At 38.2% G+C, this 22381-nt stretch overlaps 1 long non-coding RNA gene across 10 annotated transcripts in view; it reads right to left on the reverse strand.

Annotated features, from left to right (window-relative positions):
* Positions 1 to 12497: 12497 nt before the first annotated feature.
* Positions 12498 to 22381, reverse strand: part of LOC119533829 — a 42790-nt gene continuing 32906 nt past the window's right edge. For 8 of the 10 annotated variants that reach the window (XR_005216896.1, XR_005216891.1, XR_005216898.1 and 5 more), the window contains 3 exons: positions 20030 to 21495; positions 18487 to 18642; positions 12498 to 15128 (listed from right to left, as the gene is read on the reverse strand). This is a non-coding gene — a long non-coding RNA (uncharacterized LOC119533829). Of the gene's footprint in view, positions 15129 to 16253; positions 17816 to 18486; positions 18643 to 20029; positions 21496 to 22381 lie in introns of those variants that run through there. The other 2 variants (XR_005216893.1, XR_005216895.1) reach the window with 2 other exon arrangements.

The following is a 22381-nucleotide window of genomic DNA, read 5'->3' on the forward strand; positions in this document are numbered from 1 at the left end:
ACACACACATACACACAATATCCCTAGAAAACATGGAAATCCTCATTATAAGGATATAATTAAGTGAAAGTGATAAGGGCAGCCATCTTGAGGATGGCAATATGTAGAAGCAGAGAAAAAGGAATGGCAGGTATACAATTTATACAGTTAGGGGGGATAGTGGCCTGATCTGCATGAGTTCAAAGCACACAGTGAGAGAGATCAGTAGTAACAGAGTTAAAAAAAAAAAAAAAAGACTAGTAGTGATGGTTGCCTCTAACAAGAGCCTGCACTGTGACTTCACTATCAGAAGATATAAAAAAGCTCAAGTTATTTTCCACAAATTTGAGAATTCTGTATCACTATCATCAGGTCAGTGATTCATATATATGAATGACTTTAAACTTTTTCTATGCGGGGATTTATTTTCAGTTGTATGAAGCATTGCATCTTGTATATCCTGGATGTCCAATAGGTACTGTCAAAAACAAGCATATATTCAGGAATCAGCAATAATGGCAAAGGGTCTAGAAACCATTTTGTACAATTAATATCAGACTGAGGATATGTCACATGAAAATGGGTAGACTTACAGAGGAACATAATAGTTCTCTGCAAATATTTTAAGGGATACTATATGGAAAAGGAAGTAGACTGATATTCTAATCCACCAAAGGGAAAACCTAGGACCAAGGGACAGAAGTTACTTGAAAGCAGATTATCTCTCAATATAAGACTATTTTAGTCCTCAAAGGGCCACAACACTTTGGGAGCAATTAGGCTTTACGTTCCCATCTATCTTTAAAATGAAATTGAGTAACTACAGAGCACCTTTGCAGATCCCGTCCCCAAGCAAGAGAATTTACCCTCAATTAGTCAAATTCGAGTTGTGTTTACAAGATGCATAAATATTTGGTCAATTCATCAAAATCTAGTCAAGAAAATAAAATAATTTGGCTATTGTCATTTGGCCTGAACATTAGCTGAATCCACTTGAGGTAATTACTAACATCCAATGGTCTGTCAGTCAGAAAACTTTGATAGATTTCTTGAGTAACAAGTTTAAAAACCAGGAAGACTTCATCATGAAATTAATAAACCAGGCACTTCTGCTTTCCAACCAAGGGATCCGTCATTCATACAGCATAGCATACTCCACTCTCTTATTAACTAACAGTTTAGTTGTCCACTGCAGAGTAAAAATGACCAGTACTGCTTATGTCGAAACAGGGCTAAGATTTACCACAGTACTTTTAAGTAAGGGCAGGAGGTGAGTGGAAGACAGGATATGATGTAATGGCAGAGTCTAGTTCACATAAATATACTTGACAAGAATTCTCTGGATAAAGACAGCAAGCAAGAGATTGTGTGGAGAGTTGTTATTTATACTGAAAAAAAAAAAAAGCCTATCAAAATTGTTGCTGAATACTAAACCAGATACTCCTAATTTTAAAACAATCTTGTTAAGAAAAATATGCTCTGAAAAACATCATTAAAATTGAAAGCCAATGAAGTCTTGAACAAATGCTGACTTTACTAAATGGCTGCTCAATCAGCTTTCATGTGCGAGAAGCTCAGATGTTGAGTCTTGGTTATAAATAATTTATGGTAATTCAGCTAATGAAACTATCTCTAACAAAAACTCCTATCCATATCTAATCCACATATCCCAGGATTCCAGCTATGTTTGATATAAATATAAAATAGATAGTAATGATTTTTGTTGTATTCACTGCTTTTAGTATTCATGAACATTTGAATGTATTTCTCAGAATCCTGCTGAGATTTTCTCTGAACTAGAGGGTGCCAATTTAAAGACTTGGCTGGGAGTAAAATAGGGAAACCGTAGAATGCATTCATGTTGGGTAAGGGCATGGTTGTTGAGGCTTAAGGTGTAAGGTTTGGAAAGCAAAGGCAGTTAAAGAAAGGGGGAACAGGAAAGAGACCTCAGACCACCCAAAAGGTCTCAAAACTCTAGAATCTGCTACCTGGTTTCTTTGTGAACAGAGAATATGGATCTACATTAACTTCTATGATTAACTTGGAACCAGATCTTAGAAGAGCTAGTTTATTATGATTATGTTTTTAATCACTCTAACAGTACTTGTTGGTTATTTTTATAAAGAAGCTTCCTGTTGTTGTCTTGGAATCCACAGGGAGAAGAAAGTTAGAAAGTGTCAAAGAGACCATAAAATGCTTCAGAAGGAAATATGAGGCAAGGATCAGCGAGTAAAGCAATGAATTCTAAATCTTGTTTTATTACTGGTTAAGGAATATCTTTCTACTCTTATCATTGACTTGGAAATGTTTCCACTATTATGTTTGCATCCCATTTGCCTTCCTTATGAGGACTAACTGGTACATCTGATGACCACACACACCATCATTTGAATGGCTATTTGTCAAAGAAAGAAATGGAGGCCTCCCCTGCCCAGCAAAAGTCTCTTGAATGATTTATGCTTATTAAATTATGCTTCAGCACTCTCATCCTGTTAAAAAGTCTTAACTGTTTTGACCCAGAGTGTGTCTAGCTAGACAGCCAACATCACCAAAACCACTAAGCCAGCAGAAAGTTCTTCTCCTGGAGGAAGGAAGACAAGAGAGGCCCCTGACGGTGCTTACCTGGGCTGGGTGAGGTCATCTGGCAGCATCCCAAAGCACACATCAGGACTAAGTGGAATTCTCTCTAATGATAAAACCACATCATTAGTTACAGAACACCACTTAGAAATTGTCGCCATTTAAAATTTCTGTTAATTGGTTTCTATAATCGTTGTATAAAATATTGGTAGATGCAAATAATTTACATTTATGTGCATTGGGTTCTGCTTAAATGCACTATTGTCTCTGGTTTTCCATTGGAACAAATTGCTAGTCCATCAGCCACACATGTTCATTCAAGTCTTTCCTTCTTGCTGTCTACAAAGGGAAAAAAAATCCTCATTCACTATACAAATTATATCACAGGATGTGGGGATGAGATCATTTGTATTCAAACAAAAGAAATTTTGCATGCAAAGGAATAATAAAAACACAAATTAAGCAAAGCAAACATTTTGCTGGCCTGCCCAATAATACTATTGCACTTTCAAAACACTGTTCACCTAAGCAAAAAGAAAGAAAAGTCAAGGAAACGATTCAAAGAAACAAAATTTCCAAGTGGAGAAACCAATGAAAAACAGGATTTAAATGTGTAATTGTACTCAGACTCAAAGGGTCACAGTATGTCAGAAATGATAGAGTCTAACTTATTTTAAATAAGATGAAAAAACAAACCTGAGGAAACACTATATGAGGTGATAGGTTCCTATCTTAATAATTATATGGTTCCCCAAAGGGAGTGGAAATATCCCAAATCTACTGACATATACACTCTCTATCATACAAATCATATTTCACTAGAGAGATTTTTCTGGACTATATCTTTACTTTTAAATAATTTCCCCCCATTACTGAATTTGGCCTGTAAGGAACAAAGGAAAAAGTTAGTTATAGTGTTAGTGAATATACTGATGACTTTGGAGGACCCATAAAGCAAAATTCAGAATTATTGGTCTTTGTGTGTAGCCTCTTTATACCTCTACTTTATTGCAGAAAAATGGTTTTAGGAGGGAAAAGAAAATCATCTGATATTTTATTTTCGTCTATAATTTATGCCCCTGACTGCTTCTAAAATGTTTGAGGTCACAATGGTTCTAGTTAGTTGACCAGCTGTGCACAAATTGTGAAATAATCCTTTGAAAATTAAAAGAACTTCTTCATATTCATTTTTACTTTTTCTATGACTTGCTCATTTTTAGTGTATTTCATGACATTTCAAATTTTGATCTAAATAACAGAAACAACTATCTTCAGACTCTAAAAATATAATAAACCAAAAGTGATTTCATGCTGACATTTTGCTGAATTCAAATGACAGAGCCACATCTGCAACATTTAACAGATTCTCCAGCAGACAGGGCAGCTGAACGTCAGGACACGGCCCTACCAGTCATTGGGAAACTTTTATCAGAGCAAGAAGGAAAATAACAATAATAAACTTAAGAACGTTTTTGTGGTGTTTGAGGACAAACTCATTTTAAGGAAACTTATAATTGGTGGATATGAAGAAATGGAAATAACAGCACTTGCAAGTATTATAAAGGATAAATCTGAGGCTCGTGGTTTTCAGTGATACTCAAAGTTTGCATCATTTAACAAGCACTGGGAAGAGATAGGAAAGAGGCAAGATCTTTGAAGCTGGCTAGACCAGAGTTTGGTCTCAAAGTCAAAAGGCCCATTTTGGAAAGGATTCAGAAACCTCTATGGAGTAAAAATCCTTCTCTTTTGATTTTGAATTGCTTATTTTGCTTCAGGGATATTAGACGTTTCTTAGAAATGAGCTGTACTTGAGCAGCAACATGGAAAAAATGTCTTCACCACAAATAAGACCATTTGAGAAACAAATGAGTTTCTCAAGTATGGACAGCCATTGATGCAAAATGCACTTGATTCATCATTTGAAGGGAAGCTATATTTAGTTGTGATATTTTTAGAAATAGTACCATTTGTGGAATTATTTTAAATGTTGGATGACAATTTTAGGAGATGTTCAGAAGTGACCCTTGCCACCTGGAAACTTGGAACTCCTCTTCTGTCGCTCCTCTGCTGCAGCTTCACCCAGTGAACAGCCCCTGCAAGTCATCTTAAGCAGGCAAAAGTTCTGATTATTCAGCCCCCGTGGCTGGGGCCTGCCTAATCCTATATGGAGAATCTGGGTCTGGGTGTGTAAAATTCCCCCTGCAGGAAGCCATTGCATAATTCTTTTTGAGATTCTCAAATCACATCTGGGTCCCTGGAAAAGATAGCAGCAGAATTTCAGAACTGGAAGGACTTTATTGATAAATGAACATGTCTGGCAATCTCAATTTAAATGAAAAAATTGAGGCCGCCACTGGTTAAGTAATCTTAGCATAGCCTGTCCAAAGCATTGGTGGGACTCGAACGCAGATTTCTCAGCATTCCACCCTGTGCGTATTCGTCCACAACACAGCTGCCTCTCATTAGTTACCAAAATGAAGTTATGTAACACCGAATTCTGCAGAGGGAGGCTAAAGCCCTCTGCTGCTTCATAAGAATAATACTCTTTCAGCCGAAACTGGATTGTGGTTTCCTGAGAAGTATGCTGTCTGGTCATTCCACGTCTTTCCTCTCGGAGTAATACAATTTTTCCATGGATCTAATTCAAAGAAATATCACCCTTCCATGGAAGAACCATATGTGGTTAAATATCCACCTTACTACCCCCTTCCGGTAATACTTTTGCCCTTTCCCAGCTTTCCACAACTTTTCCTGGGATTCACGACTATTTCTGATTCATAGTCACATTTGCAGATGTGGTCATCACTTATCACATTTTGTTCCATATGACCAGTAACCATCATTGTTTTCCTGAATCTGACTACAGCAACACAAGTGGATGTAATACAAAATCAAAGCAAAACCATGCACATAAACTTCATCTTTCTCTCCTTTAAAAAGAAACCGTTACGTTTAAACCTGATTCAACAAAAATGCCAGGGAAAGCAAAGGAGTAGTAACAACAGTTCAAATATTTGAGCTCTCTTATTAATGTTTCATTCACGGTGAATTGACCTTTACGAAGGTGATTCTTACAATGTGCATATGAAAAACAGGTCCTGTACAAACCAGTGAACCAAAAAGCCACATTAAAGATTTACTTTAAAACCATCTCTAAGCCAGGTGGCTTGGACTTAATATTTTGGCATCTTTTTTTTCCTCATTTTTTTCCCATTCCATTATAATCATTTCCAACCCTTTAATTTTTTTCATGCAACTAAGCTATGAGCATATTACTGCATTTTGGATCTGTACAGTTATCACAGACTTAAATAAATGTTTTGATCATTAGGATTTGGCAAAGAATGTCTACAGACACATAGGATGTTGTTGCTTTGTTGTGAGAGCTATAAAACAAGGAATGTGAAATTCCAAATATCTTAAGCATGAAGGATACAGTATGTTTGCTGACATAATGGATTCAGACCAGATCACTCTTTCTAAGTGGTATTCAGAGCTGGTGGTCTTATCTGAGTGTTGATCAAACACAGGAATGGGAGATGACCACCCATTTGCCAGTTTCTGTGCTCTGAGTGGATATACTGGTGATATTTTTAGACATTCCTACAAAACCAAGATTTTGTAAATGCAGACTATTAGGCAAAGGCATATGTCAGTCTTGTTTCTAAAATAATGACTCAGGAGAAAAAGCACAGGAGAAAAATAATGTTTTACTATGCTCGATTTCCTAATTCATCTTAATGGTGAAGCTAAACCATCATTTTATTTGAACGCTGGCTTTGATTTCTCCTCTCACGGAAAGGAACAGTGTTAGTGTCAGCTGTGCAACAAAACAACTCAAAACATGCATGGAACCTATGGGAGCAACCTCTGGATCATGCCAGGATGCCACTAAGATAATGCTACCTCCCCCATTCTCCATGTGATCTCTCCAAGAATTCACAGAGAAATTTGGGGACTGGTTACTAATATTTTCAATCTCGTAGAGAGGTTATTTAAATTTACATATGAAAAAAAGTTTGGTTAGGAGTCATCACTGAGTTAAACTTCAATGTGTGATAAAGCAGGAAATAATGTGTTTCAAGACTCAGTACTCGAGGGCCACTTTTCTTTTCTCACTGTGCTCTCTCCCTTGATGGTAGGGTAAGTGTCATGGCTTTAAAAGCTCTCTTTAGGCTGATAACTCCCAAATTTGTATTCCTATCAGGGACCTCTCTCCTAACATTCCAGATAGTCTACCCAAGCACCTATTCAACATCCCCATTTCAATGGTTTACTGGCATCTCAAAACTAACATGCCCAAAACTAAGCTAAAGATGTTCTTCCCCCAAACTGCTCATCTTTCAGTCATCCCTATATCAATGGATGACAATTCCATTCTTCTGGTTGCTCAGGACAAAAATCTTGGACTCATCCTTGACTCTTTTCTGTCAGTTCATGCATCCAATCATTCAGCACACACCATTGGTTCTGTCTTTAAAATATATCCAAGTCTTGCCACTTCTCATTGCACTACAACAATGACACAGGTATGATCAGTTCAAGTCTTTCTCCCAAATTATTGCAATAGACTCCTTGTTGGTCTTTCTGCTTCTACCCCTGGCTCTATTGCAATCTATTTTGGACACAGCAGCCAGAGCAATCCTTGGCAATTTAAAATATAAGTCCAATAAGGTCACTCATTTGCTCAATGGATCCCCATTTTGCTCTGAGTAAAAGCCAAGCCCTGCAAGCTCTGGTACTTTATCTCCCTTGACCTCAACTCTATTCTGCACCTCCACTGCTCTGCTCCAGCCACACCTGCTTCCTTACTCTTCTTAAAACACACTTAGAATCTCTTTCCCAAATAGTGCCAATGCTTGGAACTTTCTTCCCTCTGATTCTGTACGGTCAACTCCCTCAACTCCTTTAAGCCTTTGGTCAAATGCCAACTTCTCAATGAAATCCATCCTGGCCAGCCTTGCCATCCTGCAGTATATTCCTGATCATCTCACCCTGCCATTCCCACCCCACCCATTGTACTCATCACCTAGTAAGACCGTGTATAATGTATTTATTTGATCTATTCTTTAATGAATACCCTGCATCACCAGAATGTAAACCCCACCATAAGGATGAAGATCTTTGCTTATTTTGCTTACAATGTATCTCAAATGCCAAGAACAGTGTCTAGTATATACCAGTGGCTGCTGGGTGCACATTTAATATCTGTTGAATGGATGGATGTTGTGGTATGAAGAGGAGGCCCTAGAAGCAGACAAGGAATTATACCCCCCATTGTAGCCTTTACTAATTATTTTTGACATAGAAGGACAATCCATAGAACGTACCTCAACTTTCGTACCAGAAACCTGCCCCTGAAACAGCCCTAGCTTTGGGTTGGTTCCCAAGGCTGACTTTCTGTTGGTTTTCATGTCTTCTTCAGACATGGGCCTTCAGAAATTCATCTCTTGAGTATGATAATTCTTGCTAACTGCCTTTTTATGCAGAAAAATAGAAGAAATGAGAGCAAAATGCAAGCAAGAAATCATGTTGTGAGAGGCAAAATGGGTTGGTATTTTAGAATTATAGTTCCGGCGTCATGCTGCATGAGTTTGAATTCCTGTTCTGCCATTTACTAGCTCAATATTTTGAGCAAATCACTTAATGTCTCAGTTTCTCAATTTTCTCATCAGTAAAATGGGCCTAACATGATTCCTATGGTGATTAAATGGGAAAATATACATAAGGTTCATAGCACCCTTCCTACAAGTGCTCAATAAGTAGTACCAATACTTATTATTTCCTAGGCTTAAAAGATATTATTTTTACAGCAGAAAAAATTACTCTAAGTATCAGAGATGAAGTAGCTCTCTTACTGTAGACATTTGAGTAGTTTCTATGTATTATGTACACACACATACAAAACACACACACACAGCCAAAATTTTGTGTAGAAAAGCTTTATAAATGCCAGCAACCACACTGAAATCTTTGTACACATTGTCTAATCCCTCTTTTTATTCCAGCTGCACTATTGCAGTTGCTTCTCAACCTTCTCACCCCACCACCCCTACAATCTTCAGTTAGAATTTTTGTCCTAGTACACAAAGCCTTAAGTGACTTCTCGTCACCGATGCTATGAATGCAACACCTTCTCCTAAGCTTATCCAAGTCTCAGACTTGGTTCCCAAGCCGCTACTGCCACGGTCGTACGATTATGGCCATTCATCTTTCCCTGGGCTCTCCTATAATTTTCTGTTTCCAGGTTTTGGCCCAATATCTCTCTGGATCCTTTTCCTTCAGCTCAGTTCAAATACCACATCCTACCCCAAGCCCTTTCTAATCCTTTCTGCCGCCCACTGTACTGTAACACATTTCAAAAGCTCCACAGTGATTATTCCACATTGCCTTCTCTGTCCATTTTTTGTTTTCTCTTTAGATTCAGCACAGCCTAGGTGCAGACCTTCATCACATTTTCCTCTCAGGTAATCTTCCTATCTTTAAATATAGTAAGTGCTATTGAATGACTTTTTCTGATACATAGGAGTTTCTCTTAGAGGTCAAAAGCCAACAGTGAAGGTACTGAGTACCCCCCACATTCCAGTGGGAGTGCTGGCACATTCCAAACAGCTGCCAGAACCATGCCCACTCTCAAACTAGGACATGGATATCCTGACCTTAGACACTCTTCAACTCCATCACCCATCCAGCCTATATAAAACTATAAAAACTGAAGGCTAAAATGCGTTTTGCTTGAGTTGCAGATTTTGCTTGACTTATTGATCCCTTGGGGGTATTGCAGCAAATAAGTGCTCCCTAATCCATGCAGAAATTGGGGTGCCTGACATCTCACTCCTTGGTTGAGCACTTGTCTGATAGCAGAATTTTTTAAGCCTTCCTTGGGTGGCCCCTAAATTGGAGCATGGAATGGGGCTCTGAGAAGTTGACATGTCTTCCCTAGAGGTTGAGGATGTGTGTACACATAGAAACAAGTGCCTGTTTCTTTGTTGAGAACGGGGAGCTGGAGAGCAAGCTAGCAATGGGCAATCTATACACCCCACCCACCCCCACAATGTTTGCTGTGGAAATGTTATTGAAGGGGAATTATTCCGAGGGTGGCATTATGGAGAGATAGCCTATCATCCCTAATAATTATTTTTACACATGGTAGACATTTTTAAAAGTGGGTGAGGGGAGGCTTACAAACACACACAAAATACTCCATTTGGTATGGTTCTTTGTGAGCTTACATGATCAAAACAAATATCACAGAAAAGAGGGAAATGGCTCTGGAATCTGGGGTTGCAAAGTCAACGGAAGTGTGATCAATTACTATTTAAGGGTAATAGGGTATCAGCTTCTTACTTTTCACCCATCTCCCTGCTGCACTGAAGTATGATTCTTTGAAGTACAGTATCATCTCTATGACACAATATTTCACCAAAATGATGCTTTAGTACTGATCAATCTATACACTTGCCACTGTGTAAGTACAGTGTCCAGAAGTTTTATGCTTGAAAAAATGAGTCTTTTGCAATAAAGCACTATTTATAGGACACCTCATCATGTAGGCATCTAAAATGTCTAATATAAAACACCAAAGAAAAACAAACCCAGCTCAGTCACAAGGAAAATCACATACGACGAGTTCCAATTTATTTAGAAGATTAACTACATGAAAGGTGCCATATTCCCTTTATTTATTTGGTTTTATACATAAATGTCATACCTAGAATAGTTTCAAATTCTTTAAAGAATAAGGGGATGTCCACTCTCCTCCAAAGACATTTTAAATAAATTTCTGGATGAGAGAAAGAAAAAATGAAGTAGAGTAATTCATGTTAACAATCATAATGTTGCCAGATGGACCTGGATAAATTATTAAAAGCAGGTTCCTTTTGATTGCTTTAAATGTTTGTTTGTTTGTTTGGTTGGTTGGTTGGTCATTTTTAATATCAGGTCAACTTCTATATAAGACTAAACTTTGACTTTGTCCCTACTTAGAGTAGAATGTTCAAGCAGGAATGAATCTTTGTAACCACATGGTTTATCTCCATTTTAAAGTTGGCCAGAGTTTGCATCATTTTCTCAAGTTTACAGAGCTACTTAGTGTGGGCTGTGTCAGTCTCTTGCCTAGCACAAGTGACCTTTCTCTCAATACTATGGATTTTTCATTGTTTTTGGTAATATCCAGCCTCTGTCATTAACTAGCTGTGTGGCCTTGCATCTTAGTTTTCTCTGAAGGCAGCTGAAGGAATTCAGTTAGATAATCTCTGAGACTTCCTCCAGCTCTGAAATTTAGTGTCACTAGAGATTCAAAGATCATGAGCAAGAATTTCCTAGCATAAAGGAAGTATCCGATTCAACAAAGATTTTATGAAATGGATTGTGGAATATATTTCTTCATTCGTTCTACTTATAAATCAATTAACCAATATTTCTTGAATTTTTTATGAATTGGACATTGTATTATATTTTATTCCTAATCCATCCAAAGGCGCACACTGGAATTACAAAATATGCAGCCTAAGTGGCCATGCCTGGCCGCCCAGCATCCTTGCAGGCTCAACTCATTTCCTGGGTAATTAGAAAGTCCTCTCTGGATATTCGAAGCAGCATTGATTCACTTCTCTTATAAAATCAGAGTGCTGCACTGTTCCTTTGACATTCAATATGACATTTAATCATTTGCCTTTATAATACACAGTTACTTGTAGTGTTGATTTTTGCATGTTCTATATTTTATCTTCTAATGTAGGCCAAATGCTCCTCGAAGAGACAGGTGCTATGTTTTTGTTTTTTCTTTTCCCTGTAGTATCTACACCAACACTAAATATCACTCAAAAGTTGGCTGAAATGGATGGATGCAGTCCAAGGGTCCATTTACTGATGAGTGGAAGGGCAATCTGTGGTGTATACATATGATGGAATATTGTGCAGCTGCAGGAAGGAATGAAGTTGTGATGCATGCAACGACGTGAATGAACCTCGAGGACATTATATTGAGTGAAATAAGCCAGAAACAAAAGGATAAATATTGTATGGTCTCACTAATATGAACTAACTATAATGAGCAAACTCTGAGAGTTAAATTTGAGAGTGCAGGTTTTCAAGAGATAGAAAGATGTTAGATATTGGGCAATCAATGCTTAAGGAGTACAGAATATTTAATACAGTTGATCGCAAGGGTTCCGAAATGGATAGTGCAATATTGTGTGAAGGTAGCACAATACTGTAAGTGTAATTAAAAAGCTGAGTGTGAATATGATTGAAAGAGAAAGGCTAGGATTATGTATGTGACCAGAGGATAAAAGCTGGGACTGTATATATTCTGGTTTGCTAAAGTTGCCAGAATGCAAAATACCAGAAATGGATTGGCTTTTATAAAGGGGGTTTATTAGGTTATAAATTTATAGTTCTAAGGCCACAAAAGTGTCCAAACTAAGGCATCAAGAAGAGGATAACTTCACTGAAGAAAGGCCGATAGCATCTGGGGTTCCTCTGCCACATGGGAAGACACATGGCAATGACTGCTGGTTCTTCTCTCCTGGGTTCTGGTTTCAAAATGTCTCTGCCTTTTATCCTCTCAAAGAGAACACCAGTAAAGACGATTAAGACCCACTCTGATGGGTAGAGTCACATCTCCATGGAAATAATCTAATCAAAAGATCCCACACCAGTAAGTCTGTCCCCCCAAGAGTGGATAAAAAAGAACATAGTCTTTTTCTGGAGTACATAATAGATTCAAACAACACAGTATAAATTAGCAAACTCTACAGTGGACAATGGTGGTGGTTAATTGTACAAATATAAGTTCTTACATGAACTAGAACAAACATAGATCACTATTACAATGTGTTAATAATGGGGTGGTAAATGGGAGAAAATACATTTAATGCAAACTATAGTTAACAGTAACATTGTAATGTTCTTTCATTAATTGTATCAAAGGGTTTATACCAAAGCTAAATGTCAATAATAGGGGATATAAGAGGTATGGAATATTTTCTTTTTAGAAGAAATGAGAATGTTCCCATATTGACTGTAGTGGTGAATGCATAACTATGTGATTATATCAAGAGATATTGATTGTACAATTAAGATGGATCGTACGGTATATGAATAAAACTGTTTAAAAACCGGTTGGCTGAGTAAATGGTAAAGTGGTAGATGTAGACGCCTGGATGGAAAATGGCTGGTAATGTTGGAGATTGACAAAGATCAGCTGTTAAACTGAGGAGGACTCAGGGTTAGGCATTATCTTGGTAAATTTTCCATGATTCAGGGTCTGTCTTCAGCCATACCGAGCCAGAAGTTTACCAGAATGATGATCTCTAGCTCTGAATGCCTTTCAGAGAGAGAAATACAATTAGATGACTTAGATGGACATGTCAGAAACTACAAGTCTAGCTACATCTACTGGGAGCCAGGTAATATTCTGAGGTTTACATAAATGCTTTCTGCTAATGAGTTTTACATAGCCATATTATTGAAGCTTAGAAAGGTTAAGTAACTGTTTGGGCCTATGCTGCTATAAGTGATAAGACCAGATCTCAAACACCAAAACATAATCTCTTTCACCAAAGCTATCAATAGAAAACTTCAATTATTTTGATTCTGGGGCGGTTAATATTTATGAGTGGACACTATGGATTGAGCACTTTTGTATACATTTTCTCATTTGGTTCCCTTAAGAAGGTAGTGACTTCCCCATTGTAGAAATGGAATAACCTTCTCAAAATTACACAGTTAGGAAATGAGTTAACACAGATTAATAAATGCAGGATTTTCAGAGCTCCAGACTTAGTCAAAATGAGCAAAGCAAAGGTCTTGAACAGGAATAGTGCAGCAATTATATTAATTTAGAATTCAGATAGAAACTGGGAGTGAGAGTCATACCATCCATAAACTTCTTTAAATGAAAATAATGCCCAGTCTTGAGATAAGAGCAGGTATTTCAGAAGAGAAAATCCTAAAACAAACCCTGGAAAGTGTGTTGCACTTCTCCTGCTAGATTCAACATAACTGGGGCTATTTTAAAGAGAATTCCTTTTATTTTGTGCCCAGCCTGCAATGACAACCTTTAACTGGAGGCTAGCTAGGGAGTAGGGAAACCATCGTGGATTCAGTCCTGACGTTTATGGACATTGATGGATTAAATCATGTGAGCAAACCTGATTTCATTTCCTCATAGAATTATAAGATTGATAGCAAAGGGGAGGAGAGTAGATGGTATATATGCTGGTTTTAGAAAAATACTTGACAGTATTTTCATGACATTTTCCTTTATAAAGAAATTCAAAATGGTTTGGAAACAATCACCATCATTTATATTTAAAAGTAGCTGCGTGGAAAATCCAATGGAACTTTGTCTCTCTGGGTAGTGAAAAACAGCAAGGACGAGAGGGTTGAAATTCAGAATGCCTAAAGTATAATGAAAAAAAAATCTCTGCTAGGGAAATGAAAAAAAGCACAGATGATTTGGAATAAGGGTTTCAAACATAATGGAAAGCAGATAAGCTCTAGAAAAGAATCTTACAAGACAGAGTCAGAGATAATTCACAAAATGAGTTCAAATCCAAAGGTTCTTAAAGGTGCTTGCCAGATTACAATCGTGTTAGCAATGTATGAAAATAGCAAAATACTGGTTTCTATTGGCTATTTTCCCAACAGTGAGCCATGTTGCCTCTTGCCAGATGAACATCCAAGACAAATGTCAGATAAGCCATTCTTCCCACGAGTCATTGGGGCAGTACATTCATATACAAAAATTATCAATCTTTCCTGATGGACCAGGAATATCTATAATCTAAACTCTTTTGATCCCATACGATTGTAAACATTTAGTCTTTTAAAAATTTCCCACCATTGTTTTATTTCTTCCCTGTCCATTCAGGACTATTTTTATTTTTCTACTAGAAAGAATATATTCGAAGATCCCATTATCTCACTTAAAAAATTAAAAAAAATAATAATTTCTTTGTATCTTCAGTTATTTATTAGAAAGTGGAATAAGCAGGAAAAAGTGCCTTTTCTTTTTTATTTTTTTCCAAATGAGTCAAGGATATTTTTAAGGCAAAAGTTGTTCAAATGTCTCACATAAAAATATCCTCCTTGTTTTGTGCTGTGAATATGCTACTTATCTACTAAAAACCCTGTCTTGATCCTAAGAAATCTAAGGCAGAAGATTTAACACCAAAAGACACACTAACACCCACTCCACTCCCAATAAATTAAAGAAGTCATCCAAATTTCAATCTGGATTATAGGCTATATGATAGAGGTTTCTCTAACATGCCCCTTATTCTGATCAAATCCAGTTAATTCACTGTTTTACAATCACAGATTAAAAAGGGTCCTCAAACAGCCACTGGGTTAGCTGGAGTCCTGGCTAAAATGTCTTCCTCACGCAAGTGCCTAGAGGCGAGCAGGTGATCCAGGGAGGGGAGGCAGATAGATCTCTTCCGCAAGATGATCCAGGAGCTGGGTTCCTTCTCTCTTGTTGCTCCACCATCCTCCAGGATGTTTATTTTTTCTGGTCTGCAGAGTCGAATCTGGCTCCACTACTACCAATTCCATTTTCTAGTCTATGAGACAGAGGAAAGGGGAAGTGGGCAGTGCACATATCTCTTTGATCATACTCATATCCAGAAAGTAGCCATATGCTCATACTTAGCTATACTCAGCTAAAAATTCAATTGGGGGCGTGTGAGAGTAGGAAGCAGCATCTATTACTAAAAGGGGGGGGGGAGGAATAGGTATGGGGTGACAATGAGTAGTCTCCTTCACAATTACCTATCCATGTTTAAAAAGCATAATTTAAGATAAAGATGATGTGGTTGTGACCAGCCACAGAGAATGTTCAAATTATCACTTGAAATAAGCTCACGCTTCATTTTCTAAAAAAAAAATATACAAAATTTATTGAAAGTAAAAGTAGAAAATGGGCATCCACACCATAGATTCTTTTTTCACAATGTTGCCAAAATCCATCCATTACTTTCCAGCTCAAAGACACCATTGTTCAGTCACTTAATTTATTTAATACCCATTAAATAAATGCAGCAGCCACTCAACGGGTCTCTCTGCCTTTCAGTTTCTCCCACATCTGATCTCTCCTATACCTGATACATTCCTGAGTATTGATCATCTTAATTCCTTCCACAAGAGCTGCTAGTGGCTTTACAGCTCCTACCAAACTCCAGACTCCCCCGCCTAGCTTTCACAGTACGCTACGATCTGGCTCCCAAACTAGCCAATAATGAGGTGTATTTTCTCATTCCTGCTCACGGAATTCAGGCAGACATGTGTGTGAACACTCCTTTGAATGCTGTGTCTCCTAATCTTTTTATCCTTTGTTAAAAAAAAATGCTTTTTATTTTAATTCCTCTATATTTTTTGTCTGCATCTGAAATCCTTTTCCTGTTAATGACCTTGCAGTGGATGTTTCCCTTATTTGAGGAAAGAACAACAAAGCATTAGACACCACCGTTCTGCCTTTCATGCCTATTAGTTCCTTATTAAAGTATTATATGATGCACAAACAGCTGTTTTCAGAGAACTTTTTACTTTAAGCTCCTGACACAAAGAAAATATACTCCATGGCAAATCATTGTTAAGCACCCCAGCAGGCAGACTGTTTTCAGAAGTAATCACTCCTTATGGGGTCCCAAACAATATATGTGTATATTTAGAAAAAAAAAAAAATCAGTCAAGAGCATTCATTTTTGAGCAGTTGGTAAGACAGACAATATAATAGCTTTAGCCTTCAAAGTAACTCCACATGCCTTTCATCTTAATTAGCTACTGCAATAGCCCAGGCAAAGCAAACAAAAGTTACTTTCAGAAGGCTAGGTTTAAGGGCGAAAGGTAAATTGGTAATTGGATTCCTTTCCATGGCATAAGCGTCACTGACTGAGCAATGGGGAACCAGCTGGTGGCTGGCTAAGCAGACAAGAGCAGTATTTGCCAAGCAACATTTAGTTCTGTCTGAATTGTCTAACGTATTATATACATGGTCAGCAGACAAAACACATCTTTGATCTTTTTTCTCTCACACGGTATAGAACGTTTTGTTCCTTCTTCCTGAGATTTTATTAATATTTGCTCTTAGGAAAGCCTGGAGTGTCAGTTTATTTTACGTCTGGGTGAATTAAATCAACATACCACCTCTTCAGGAGCATTTTCTTCTGAAGCCTAATCTGTACCTGTGGAATAGAAGATCTGTTCCCAGGTTTACAAACTTTTGTTACCTATGGGTTAGTAAGAAAGCATTTTTCTAAGTCATAAGGGTAATAACAAAAATGGTATATTGTTATATTAGACAAAGCATGATGTGATGGTCCCATGGTATATCTATAATAACATTCTAAAAATCAGTAAGGCACTGTCAGGCAAGTATGAATTTTAAGAGTGGTAAAAAATACATCATGAGAACAAATTAAGGAAACGAACCCTGGGAGTTCCGTGTCCATTGCAGATGCCAAGAAATCTCCTTTCCCCTCCCTTAAAGAGCTACACGAGGAGGTCACATTCCAATTCCATTCTGCAAGCCTTTATGAAGATTAACTGAATTGGGCTGAATCGAATTGAGAAAGCTTTGAGGAGGTCAGATTTCCAGAGGAGCATTGTATACAACTCTTAGGGACCAGTAAGGCAAGCAGCCTGGCCATGGGGAGAACCACCTGTTCCGCTATTGATATTTCATGTAATTTTTTCTTTAACTAGTAAAAGGGAATTATAAGTGGCATCGAAGATCATATTTGTGGATATTTGCCAGTGAACTCTGTATAATGCTCTGGCTGTTGCTTTTGCCCAGAATTACTGTCCTCTGCCCTGTCCACGGCACATCTTGTCCACCTTTTCCATGGGTGAAACCTCCTTATCCTTGAAGAATCACTTCAGCAGGCATTTCCCTCCATGGATATTTTTCTGTCTTCTGCCTTTCTCCCCCACTCCCTCCCACTGGCGTCCCTGCTCTGAGCTCCCCTAAGCTAGAGGCACTGCATTTAACACATCCTATCGTGTGTCACAATGTATATATCTGTCTCCCCCAGAAGTTTGTCTTATTCATCTTTATGTTCTTAGCACCTGGCACAACACTGTAGGAGATACACAATATGTGCCCAAGTTAATATATGTAAAATCATAGTGAAATATGTATGAAACAGTATTGATTTGGCTGGAGTGGATACGGATGAAGGAATCCCCTGCTGTAACTGTGTATACTCTGACTCTGCAGCTCACGATTTGGGAATCACTAATCAGAATGAATCTAGAAAAAAAGTTAGAAAGTGACACATTAGCTCCGGTGGTCCCTATAAAGTTGAGCTGATTCTGTGGATTTCTGTGTTTATTACTTAAAGTAAAGGCCCCAAACATGGAAATTGAGCAGAAGCTTGTTGAGTCTTTAGAGAGGATGCCTCACCCATTCTGAGTGAACCGAGAAAACACCAGCACAGAATTCAAAGGCCTTTCTACTCTTTCACTTAGAAATTGGCTTTTTGCAGAGTAGTCTTGGAGCAGGATTGTCCTGAGTCCTAAAGGCTACTGTGCAATTTAGACTCTAGGTTCAAAGCACATGGGTGATAATAATAACTCACATTTATTGATTGCTTCTTATCTAATAGGAAGGCACTTTAAATGTATTATTTTATTTAAACTTTGTAACAATCCTATGAGATTGCTTTTTGTAATACCCATTTCACATATGTGATAACCGAGACTCAGAGAGGTAACTTGAGTACCTTAATTTTACTGGTGGAAACAGGACTTCAATTTATCCATCTGCAAAGCCTACCATTTTCACTATCTACAGAGGGAACCATATGATCCTGTGAAGTGTTCCAACATTGCCACCAAGATTTGGTGGCTCTCTAATAATCGATGCATTCAGATTATGCAGTATCTTCAAAATGTACCCATATAAAAACAGAGAGGATATACCATTTTTCCTTCCAAATCATTATCGCTGTTAATTGTTGTCCTTGGTCTGGTGGAAAGATCACTGGTTCTGAAGAGAGCATTTGAGTCTTGCCTCAGTTGTAAGCTTGTTATGTGATCTTGGATAAGTCATTTTATCTTGCTGTGTCTCAGCTTTCTCTAAAATGGGAAGATTGGTTGAGAATTACCCTTAGGGTTCCTTTAAGACAGTACATTCTACAATATTTTTTTTCTTTTTTTTTTTTTGTCTTCCTGAACAGTTAGCTAGAATGAGTGAATTGGTTCTGCCCTTTCATCTTGCTTTATGAAGCTTATTTTGAAAAAAATTAAAACCAGATAGGAAAAAAGCAGAACTGATTATGCTGAGTATTTACAACAGGGCTTTCTTTGCTGCTTTTTTGTATGTGGCCATTGCTATGTGACATGTCAAATGCACTTTCCTGTGAAGGGGGAAGGGTAAAAAACACATGGATATCTCTGGACTTATAACTGACACCTAAGCTGGGATAGAGATCTTGAGGCGAGGGTTTGGGCCATTTTCCAGGGATCTGCCTGAGGAATGTCACAAGCAGATGTTTTTGTAGAGCCGTCTTTCTCTATAGTTGTTACTAAAGTAACTATCCCACATTTGTGAGGTTTCACTCATTAAGCCAAAGCATATGAATATTTTATCTGCTACACTTATTCATACGGTGGTAGGTACTTCGTATATTGATAGCCGAATTGTAATGATCATTTCCTGAACCACATATCTTTTAAAAATATCTAAGACTCTAATATGGCTAGGTTATTTTTTCTTACGTGCCTTTTGAAAGTTAATTCAAACAAACATGAATATATTATGTTCTGTTTTCTATTGATTCTGTGGCAGCCTTAAAAAAAAAAAATAGCCTCTCATCTAAAGAAGGATTTTGTAAAAATAGCAGACAAGTATTTAAAATAAGTATAGCTTTAGGCATGACCCATGGTGGTTGTCTTGAAATAGGACATTAATTCAATCAGGTTTTTTTCATTAATATGTGAGAATATCATGCCAATCCGATTTGTGGTACTGGGGCATCTTGCCCTGATTAAGTTCTTTTCTTTCACTCTTGGAGGTGCCTCTACAGCATTCAACTTTTTTATCTGTAGTCTCTCTAAGTCTGGTGGCCTCCAGGATTGAGATGACAGTTGTCAGCTGCACTCCGAGTGCAGGCACCCAGTACACAGCAACACTGGCCCATGACATGGGGGTGCTAGAAGTCGTTTCCCTTCCCCACCAGTGTTATGTGAAATGCACCTGCCCAGAACTGCAGTCAACCTATTCGAGGGCTCTTTGAATCTTTTCGTTGATCACAAAAATCACTTATGAAGATTAATTGTTTCTCACTTATAACTGTAGCTTTCAGTAGACCCATTTTACAGAAAAATAAGGGGCAGCAAGGGTTGTTGTGTGTTCAACAAACATTGAATATTATTAACAACCATGCTTCAATAAACTTGTATTCATTTCCCATTGCTACTGTATCAAGAGCTTAATGGCTTAAAAACAACACAGATTTATTACCTTATAGTTCTGGAGGTCAGAAATTTGAAATAGGTCTCACTGGACTAAAAGCAAGGGGTTGGCCAGCTGCATTCCTTTCTTCCAGGGGAGAATCTGTTTCCTGGCCTTCTCCAACTTCTGGAGACCACCAGAATTCTTGAATTCCTTCGTTTGTGACCATAATTCTCCCCCTTCAAAGCCAGTAATGCCAGGCTGAGTCCCTCATATGCTGCCATCTCTCTGGTTCTCCCCCTTTCGTATCCCTCTCCCACAACTAAGGATGCTTGTGATTACATTGAGCTCACTTGGGTAATCTAGGATCCTTTCCCCATCTCAAGATCATTAGTTTAATCGCCAATTGCAAAGTCCTTACAACCATACGAAGTCACATCTGCACAGGTTGTGGAGATTAGGACATGGGCATCTTTGGGGAAACATTATTGACCTTACCACAGTCTCCCCTCTGGCTGCCAAAGATACACATCTTCCACATACAAAACACATTAACTTCATCCCAAGTTCCCCCAAAATCTCAACTCATGACAGCATCATACTAACATCCCAAATCTCATCCAAGTCTTATCAGCTCCAAAGTCCCAAATCTCATCACACGAATCATCTAAATCAGTTATGGACGAGACTCTAGCTATGATTCATCCTAGGGCAAACTTCTTTCTCCATCTGTGATCCTGTGCAACTCAAGAAACAAGTTATTGGCTCCCAAAATAAAATAATGGGACAGGCATAGGATAACAGTTATGGACATTCATATTTCCAAAGAGGGAGAACTAAGGAAAAAGAAGTCACCAGAACCAAGTAATTTCAAAATCCAGATGGGAAAATCTCATTAGGTTTCAAGGTCTGGGAATAATCATCTGTGGTTTGAGGCTCTGCCGTCCCCCTGTGCCCACAGCTCCACCCTCTAAATCATCCATCCTTTTTCATGAAGTGTATCATCTGTTCGCCACTGAGTTGTTTTATCAGTCCATTTCCTGTCTGTAGAGTCTTGGAAGTCCAACAGCGTACTTCATCCTCTTTCTGTTCCCTTCAGTCCAAGCTGGCAGTGTTTTTGTTGGCGTAACATTCTACAAAACTCTGTGGCTCTCCCACCCACATACACCACTAGGATTCACACCATTAGACAAGAATTTCCTGCATAGGTCTTTCCTGGACATTCTAGTCTCTATTACTGGCTTCTGCTGAGATGGCTGAGGGGATCCATGAGTCAGAGGCCTGATTTCTTCAAAGAGCCCTCTGAATGACTGAATACTGAAGGAACTTTTGATCCTTCCGAGGCAACAGCAAAAGGTCATCCAGTCACACCCTTGGTGTTCTCTCCAGAGCACACTTTCTTGACACTGAATCTCCTAATTTCAGCATTTTTTTGCAGTTTGGATGGGCAGAGAATTTCCCAAATCATCCAGTCCTGGTTCCTTTTAGCTTAACAGTTCTTCCCTCAATTTACTTCTCTTTCTTCTCCCATTTTACTGTAAGCAGAAAGGAAAAACAAAAACAAAAACACACAGGCTGTACCTTCTATACTTTTCTTGGAAATCTCCTAGGCTAAATATCCACCTTCATTGCTTGTAAGTCCTGTTTTCTGTATAACTGTAGGAAACTATTCAGCTAAGCTTTCAGCCACTAGATAAAAAGGATCCCCATTCATCAGCTTCTAATATCACATTCCTAATTTCCATATGAGCCCCCACCAGTAACCCCATTAACTTCCCTATTTCTACCAACAGTCTGTTTATGATGATTTAGGTATTCTTGAAGATGATATAGGTTTTCAGTACCCTGTTCCTCACTTCCTTCTGGGCCTTTAACATCCATATTTCTACTTAGTCTGCTCACCACAATCCAGGCTTTTCCATCGCACTTCTCAAAATTCTTCAAGCCTCTGTCCTTTACCCAATTCCAAAACCACTTCCACATTTTTAGAAATTTGATACAGCAGCACCCCACTTCCAGGTACCCAAATCTATATTAGTATCCTATTGCTACTCTAACAAATTAACACAAAATGAGTGGTAGTTCAGGATGTGAGAAATCTGAAATGGTATTTCCTGGGCTGAAATTAAGGCTTTGACAGGGCTGTCCTATCTCTGGAGGCTCAAGGAAAATATCCATTTTATTGCGTTTCCCAGTTTCCCAAGGCCACCTGCATTCCTTGGTTCATGATCCCTTCCTCTAGCTTCAAAGCACATCACTCCAACCTCTGCTCCCATTGTCCTATTTCCTCTCTCTGATCTTTATCCTCCCACCTCCCTCTTACAAGGACCCTGTGATTACATTGGGCCTGCCAGATAATTCAGGATAAATCTCCTCATCTCAAAATACATAACTCAATCATTTATGCAAAGTCCCTTTTAC

Source organism: Choloepus didactylus, chromosome 5 (assembly GCF_015220235.1).
Source record: "Choloepus didactylus isolate mChoDid1 chromosome 5, mChoDid1.pri, whole genome shotgun sequence".
NCBI lineage: Eukaryota > Metazoa > Chordata > Mammalia > Pilosa > Megalonychidae > Choloepus > Choloepus didactylus.